The 8,266-nt window shown below is 47.1% G+C and overlaps 1 pseudogene; it reads left to right on the top strand.

The window, feature by feature from the left end:
• Positions 1-3,923: 3,923 nt before the first annotated feature.
• LOC148523993 (lamina-associated polypeptide 2-like) lies at positions 3,924-7,496 on the top strand (annotated as a pseudogene).
• The last annotated feature ends 770 nt before the right edge of the window (positions 7,497-8,266 follow it).

Raw genomic sequence — 8,266 nt, forward strand, 5'->3', positions numbered from 1 at the left:
ACGTTTATTGACAACTCTATGGTCCAATACAGAAAATGGCACTTTTTGTTTTTGCGTCAGTATTATGCGCCGTGGCACCCACGTAGACGCAAATAGTGATACAAACAAACACACTGATACGCTTAATTCAATTACAGTTACAGTGGTTTGGGGTTTGCTCTCACTGTTAGTAAAATCATTCTGCATTTAGCTTTGTTATTTACGAAATAGTGAAGTGACTATAATTCTGGTTAAATTAAAGGAAAAAGATTCCTTTGCTGCTTCGTAACTTATGAATTTCTCTACGTCTGAGAAATCAGTCATTTATCAGGCCTTTACTTAATCATCTGTAGTAGGGGGTCTATTTACTAATCCTTGGATGGAGATAAAGGAACAGATGAAGTACCAGCCAATCAGCACCTGTCATTTTTCAAACCTAGGGCGGGATGTATTAACAGTGAAAATGCGGTAAAATCCCAAAAATGCAGTTTTCTGAGGTTTTACTGCATTCCCAAATGTACTAAGCGCTTCATCCTGGTGGGTGGTGGCGTTACCCAATAGGAGGGCTTTTCGGGACGTTTCTATTTTGGAGGGATCCGATGGGATCCCTCCCATCACCCCCTGCGGCCCGCATCCTTGTGCGCATGCGCAGAAGGACGCCAGAGGGACTTCTGGGTGTTAAACCCAGAAGTCCCTCTGTCTGGAGCCATCGCAAAGGACAGCTCTTATTGTGAGAGCTGTCCTTTGCGATATTCTTGGTACATACCACGATAATGAACCACGGTATGTACCCAAAGACGGGGGTTGTACTGCATTGTGGAAGCGATGCTTAGTACATCCAGCCCATAGCCTGTGATATGGCAGGAGCTGATTGGCTGATTTCCGTTTACTTTATCTCCATCCAAGGCTTAGTAAATAGACCCCCTAGATCTCTGTAGGCAATTTATCAAGTGGTGAAAGGTACTAGGTAAAGCTATCAGAGCATTTCATATTATGCTTCTCGTCAACGGAGAAGAGGGTACCACCGAGCAGCAAGATACTGCCACTGCCCTCACATCGTCTGACATGACGGAATTAATAATACCAGTGGCTCCTAAATATGCATCGCTGAGAGAAGCAGCTATTCAAATAGAAAAATGTGGCTGGTTGAAGCCCATATTGAATTGAATAGAACCTTAAATTACCCTGGATCAAAACAACATGAATCTTCTCATTATCAATTTAAAACACGTCTAAGGGCCTGATCTAGAAATTTACGCTAATGTAATCGCAATCGCATTCTCAGTTGGCTCTTATGCTGCAAAGGAGATTACAATAGTTAATTTACACACGCCCATTTAAACAGTCAGACATGCCTGCGTTTGCCTAGCCACACTCCTGTTACCTTCCCCAAAAGCTGACTACTACCTCTTTCAGACATCTCGAGATTCCCGGGAATTGGCCTGCTTCAGCCAAATTCCCAGGTAGCCGTGTCTGTCTGAAAGGTACCTACCCGGGAACACGTTCCCGGGTAGCCGCCCCTGCAATCGACCAGGGTTTTTCCCGGGACTTAAGTTCCGGGAAATTACCCTGCTTCTGTCTGAATGGTGCTACCCGGGAATTTACTACTCCCGGGCAGCACCAAGCAGCTTTTACATGTAGTTGACAGTGCAGAGCGTCCTATAGGACGCTCAGCGCTGCTGCTTTGAGTTGGCAGCGCAGAGCGTCCTATAGGACGCTCAGCGCTGCTGCTCACCACCCCCAGCGCCGGCTGGCTGTTCCACAGCGGGCTGCCCGCACTCCCGCTGGACCACCAGGGAATTAAAAGAAATGTAAAAAAAAAAATAAAAAAAAAATCTGTATTGTGATTGACCGGCTTCCGGCAGCTGAATGATGACATCATCATCAAGAGCCAGAGAGGGGATAGACTAGGAGGAGCAGACGGCAGAGAAGAGGCAGGTAAGCAGAAAAACCATGCTCTTGTCTGAAAGGGGTCTACCTGGGAATTTCCCGGGTAGACGTTGTAGTGTGAAAGGGGGGTGTCGACCAAATACCCGGGATTTTGCACAGGACAAATTCCCGGGTCTGAGCAGGAAATTTCCCGGGTTGTATATCTGAAAGGGGTATGCATTTCACTCAATTTGTGAAGACAGGTTATACAGCACACAAATCTTACCAACCCTGGGAGGCTTGAGTAGTTGATTTAATGCTCATTATAAGTATATTTTTATGCATAGTATGTGACTTGTGACAGGGCCGCAACTAGGGGGGGCTAGAGGTGCACCTGCACCGGGTGCCAGAATGCAGGGGGTGAAAAAGGGCTGACTCACGGTGGCTTGGGGGCTGCAGATTCAGAAAACGGCCATCCAAAAATGGCCACCGCCAAGGGGGAGGCAGATGCTAGACGTGCTTACTGGCCCTCTAGTGTCTGTCTCCTCCTTGGCTGCGGCCATTTTTGGATGGCCATTTTCAGCAGATTCCATGCGGACTAACTGGACTCTGCTGAAAACGGCCATCCAAAAATGGTCGCCGCCAAGGAGGAGACGGACTCTAGAGGTCCTACTGTACCTCTAGTGTCTGATAGGCCAGCGCAATGCACACAACGTTCCCTGAAAGCTGAAAGCTGCATCTTCTCCCGTGAAACCCCCTGGCAACGATCATAAACCCCATAGCAACGAGCATGAAACCCCTGGTAACGAGAGTGAAACCCCCTGGCAACGAGCATGAAAGCCCATGGCAACGAGTATGAAACCCCCTGGCAAGGAGCATGAAAGCCCAGGCAACAAGCATGAAACTCCTGGCAACGAGCATAAACCCCATAGCAACGAGCATGAAACCCCCTGGCAACGAGCATGAAACCCCCTGGCAACGAGCATGAAACCCCCTGGCAATGAGCATGTAACCCCTGGCAACGAGCATAAACCCCATGGCAATGAGCATGTAACCCCTGGCAATGAGCATAAACCCCATAGCAACGAGCATGAAACCCCCTGGCAACGAGAATGAAACCACCTGGCAACGAGCATGGAACCCCTGGTATTGAGCATAAAACCACTGACAATGAGCAGGTAATTTTAAAATGATTAGAATCCAAACTGTGGGGCATAAAATGGTGTTGTGCAACTATGTAAGTGGCACTTTGGTAATAGGCATTACAGTGTGTGGCATAATGTGTAATGAGCATTATAGTGTGTGGAATAATGTAAGTCACTATACCAGGGACGTTTGACTAGTGCACTGCCTTATAGAGGAGCAAGGACAAAATCCAGGTATGGGAAGGGAGGGGACGCAAAATTGCTGCCTTGCACCAGGTGACAGATATCCTAGTTTCGGCCCTGCTTGTGATAGCTATGCTGTGGTGATATACTGTCTTATACTTTCTGACTGTCAGTTATATCTATCCCTGCTGCTCTAGTTTAATCCTCAACTACCAGGTGTGTAGGCGTTCAATATTATTTCACATTTACTTGTATTTGGGAAGGGTGTCACACTGCATTACTAGCTATACACTGATTGTGTGCTGCTTGCTGGTTATTACTATGTCTAAAGGTAAACAAAAGATTGAGGCTCCTGTACTGGTTGCATGTAAATCCTGTTTAGCAGGCTTGTCCCCATAGGATTACATACAGGATGGTCTCAGTGCTAATTGTTATGTACCAACTCTCCAGTCCACCTTACCAGCACCTGTTCATGAGCCACCATGGGTATCCTCCTCTCAGGATATGATGCAGTTAGTGGACCGCTTATCAGTTCCCACACTGCCTCCCACCATGGGGTACCCACCACCTATGCATCCTCCCTGGATGGATGTTTATGCCCACTTAGTTCAGAATATGGCTCAGACGCCTATCAACAAAGGTTACAGGCGGACAAACCGTTAGCCACCCAGGCACATAGGTGGACTGTATCATCCTCTCAGTCCACCCAGCTTTCGGATTCTGACACATCATTTGAGGAGGCAGATGATGGGTTCTTTTGCAGAGTCGCACTCGGGCAAGGGGCACCATCATTCAACAGTGTATATCCCTTCCTTAGTGAGGGTGGTTAAATCAATCCTGAATATAGAGGATGATGAAGCGGCCCCTAAGCCTAAAACCCCAGATATTTAAACGTCAAAAGGTTAAGGCTGAATTCCCTCAATCAGAACAGCTTACTGAGCTAATGGGAGAAGATTGGGGTACTGGTGCCAAACGGTTCCAGGTCGCAAAAAGACTAGCATCTTTTTACCCTCTTCCTACTAAGCAGTGTACTAAGTGAGAAGTCCTTCCCACTGTTGATTTGCATGTGGCACGCTTAGTCAGAAGCTCTATGCTGCCTTTACAGTCTACATCCTCCCTTAAGGATGTCACAGATAGAAAACTAGAGATTTATCTCAAGTCAGTCTACTCGCTTTCTGGCGCTATCACTAGGCCGGCTATGGCTGTGGCCTGGGTGGCTAAGGCTATCAAAGGTTGGGCAGAGGCACTGGAAGAGAGCCTGTCATCAGACGCTACCAGGGAACAACCCGCATACATCTCCCATATTCAGGAAGCGGCCTCTTATTTGGGAGAAGCTACGTTGGATACTGGACTCCTTGCTTCTAAGGCATCTGCGACCTCGGTAGTCACACGGCAGGTCCTTTGGCTACGGTCCTGGAAGGCGGACATGGGATCCAAGAAGGCACTAGAAACCTTACCCTTCTCTGGAGACAGGCTGTTCGGCGCAGAGTTGGACAAGATTGTGGCTACTGTGGCAGCCTCAAAGTCTGCATTTCTGCCATCGGCAGCTGCCCCTAATCCTAGGCTGTCCTCTTCTGGGATGCGGTTAATTTACTGCCGCCCAGAATGCTGGCACCCCCTGGGAGGTTTAGGTTTTGGGTGCGGGAAGGAGGGGTTAGGTTTAGGCACCCCCAGGGGGGACAGGATTAGGCACCACCCCGGGAGGTTTAGGGTTAGGCACCACCAAGGGAGGGTTAGGTTGGGAACAGGGGAGGGTTAGGATACTTATGAGCCGGTGTCAGGATGTCCTCCCTTCAGGCTTACAGCGTCTGTATGACGCTATTTAGCCATCGGTATTTCCCCTCTTCTCAGTCCATTCACCACCAGGATAAGGCAAGTGGACAGTCCTTTCCCAGGCAGTCTAGTTTTCACAAGACCACCAAGCCGCGTTCCAAGCAGTCTTGGTCAGCCAGACGTCCAGCCTCCAAGTCTGGCAACAAACCCTCCGCCTGATGGGGCGGCCCTCCTCCTTGGGGATCATAGGGTGGGAGGCCGACTTCTTCAATTTTCCGACTCTTGGTGTCAAACAACAAAAGATGCCTGCGTCTGAGAAGTGGTCTCTCAGGGGTATGCCTTCACTTTCCTGAGGCGTTCTCCCCAGCAATTTTTTTGTACAGGTCTCTCGTCAGACCCTGTCAAAGCCCTGGCCCTCCAGGAGGCCATTCATTCCCTGCTGCGTTCAGGTGTGATAATGCAGATTGCTTCGGCTCAGAGAGGAACTGGTTTTTATTCCACTCTCGTTTTGATTCAGAAGCTGAATGGGTCTTATCGGCCTATTCTAAATCTCAAGCCCCTCAACAAATTTATCTGAGTGCCCAAGTTCCGCATGGAAACTCTACGATCAATTGTCCTGGCATTGGAGCCTGGGGATTTCATGGTTTCTCAGGACATTCAGGATGCATACCTGCATGTACCTATTACTCCAACTCAGCAATGGTTCCTACAGTTTGCTGTTCTGCAGCAACACTATCAGTTATGGCGCTGCCCTTTGGTCTGTCAATAGCCCCTAGCGTCTTTACAAAAAAATAGCAGTTATGGTGGCCCAACTCAGGTGCCAGGGAGTCAGAATCCTGCCACACATAGACGAGCTCTTAATCTTGGCACATTCACCGGTTGTGTTACAATGCCATCTCCAGCTGACCATGGACTGCTTGCAGACACATGGTTGGCTCATCAATTGGAAAAGTCCTCCCTATCTCCGACACAGAGGATGGTACATCTGAGGGCACTCCTGGATTCTCGAAGAAAGAGGATCTTTCTGCCAGCGGACAAGGTTTTGACACTACACTTGCGTGTGCGCAACTTGTTCCAGAATCGGAGGGTATCCATTCACTCAGAACCCATGTCCTGGGGTCCATGGTATCCACCTTCAATATGGTGGAATACGCCTATTTCCACTCCGGCACAGTGATACTAATATCCCCAGCCTGGCCCAGGCAACATTGTTTCACCGACCTACGGAGTCTCTCCATAGACACTCCTTTACTACTTCCTCTAAGGCAGGATCTGTTAGTGCAGGACCCTTGCCTGCACCCATCCTACCACGTCTGTCTTTGACGGTGGGGCTCTTGAGTCATCCCTCTTAAGAGCCAAAGGTTTCTCTCACTCTGTGGTCCAGACGATGCTCAGGACACGTAAGCCTGCCTCAGCCCACATCTATTACAGAGTTTGGCACTCTTACTTTCAGTAGTGCTCCCCCAGAGATTATGACCCTACAGTTTTTAGGGTCTACCGGGTGTTAGCCTTTCTCCAGGCTGGGTTAGACCTCGGCCTCCGCCTGGGCTCCCTTAGAGTTCAGATTTCTGCTCTGTCAATCTGGTTCCAGCGAAGGATTGCTCCCGTGCCTGATGTTAGATCATTCTTGCAGGGTGTTCTCCGCATTCAACCTCCTTTTTCTCTCCGGTGACTCCCTGGGATTTGTCCTTGGTTTTCCAGACTCTACAGGTTCCTCCGTTTGAACCTCTGGACTCAGTAGAACTCAAGTGCATGACAGCGAAGACGCTCTTTCTCCTCGCTAACCCCTCTGCCCGCAGAGTATCTGATTTGGCAGTGCTGTCTGCCTGTGGCTGGGGGCGGGGTATATGTGGAGGAGGACCAGTGCATCCTGGGAGCTGAAGCTTTAATTGTTTGGTGCCTGGACCTCAATGACCACACACACCCCATTGTATCCCTGTGGATCCTGTGGACTTCAAAGAAATAGAGTTAACAAAGGTAAGTCTACCATAACTCTTAATTTTTCTCTGAAATAACTTGAAACTGACAAAAGTAATGTGCATCCATCATTGTTTATTCTATATTTATTAAAAATCATACTTTACATTTTATTTTTGATTCAAATGAATATTTTAAATAAAAGAAAAATTAAAATGGCATGGATAAAATGATGGGACCCTTAATCTAATATTTTGTTACTCAACCTTTAGAGGCAATCAATGCAATCAAGCAATTTCTGTAGCTCTGAGAAATCTGCACATGTCAACAGGTAGTTTAGCCTACTTTTCCTGAGCAAACTGCTCCATCTGTCCCACGTTTGATGGGTGCCTTCTTCAGACTGCTTACTTCAGCTCTTTCCTTAGATGTTCAATATGATTGAGACCAGGGCTCATAGAAGGCCACTTCAGAATAGTCTAATGTTTAGTTCTTAGCCATGCTTTGGTGCTTTTAGCTGTATGAATTAGGTCATTGTCCTGTTGCAGGAACCATGACCTGCGACTGAGACAGCTTTTTGACACTGGGCAGTACGTTTCGCTCCAGAATGCCTTAATAGTCTTGAGAATTTAATCTCCCCTGCACAGATTCAAAGCACTAGGTGCCAGACACAGCAAAGCATCCCCAAAACATAACAAGCCTCCTCCATGTGTCACAGTAGTTATAGTGTTCTTTTCTTTGAAAGCTTAATTTTTTTACCTGTGAACATGTATCTTGCCAAAAAGTTCCAGTTTTGACTCATGTGTTCAAAGAGCATTCTCCCAGAAGCATTAATGCTTGTCAATATCAATTTTAGCAAATTCCAGTCTGACTTTGTTATTTTGTTTTTTTCCCCAAAAAAGTGGAGTCCTCCTGGGTCTTCTTTCATGAAGCCCACTGTCGTTCAAAAAGTTTTGAATGATGTGATCAGACACTGATGTACCTTGACCATGGAATTCAACTTGTATCTCTTTGGAAGTTTTCCTTGGCTCTTTTTCTACCTTTCTAATTTACAACTGTTTAGTCTGGCGTTGATTTTCTTCTTGTGGCCGCATCCATGGAGGTTGGCTACAGTCCCATGAATTTTAAACTTCTTAATATTTGCAGTTGTAGTCACAGGAACATCAAGCTGCTGTGAGATGGCATTATAGCCTTTGCCTTTACCATGCTTGTCTATAATTTTCATTCTGATCTCCTCAGACAACTCTCTTTTTCTGGTCCATGTTCAGTGTGGTGGTGCACATGATGATACCAACCAATAGAGTGACTACTTTTTTTTCATTTTATTATGCTGATTGACTGATTAGAAGATTATAGATTATGTGTGATGCTAATTTAAGAAAGCAATTACCTTGAAATGTCAC

Source organism: Taudactylus pleione, unplaced genomic scaffold, assembly GCF_031769625.1.
Source record: "Taudactylus pleione unplaced genomic scaffold, aTauple2 ptg000122l, whole genome shotgun sequence".
Lineage (NCBI taxonomy): Eukaryota > Metazoa > Chordata > Amphibia > Anura > Myobatrachidae > Taudactylus > Taudactylus pleione.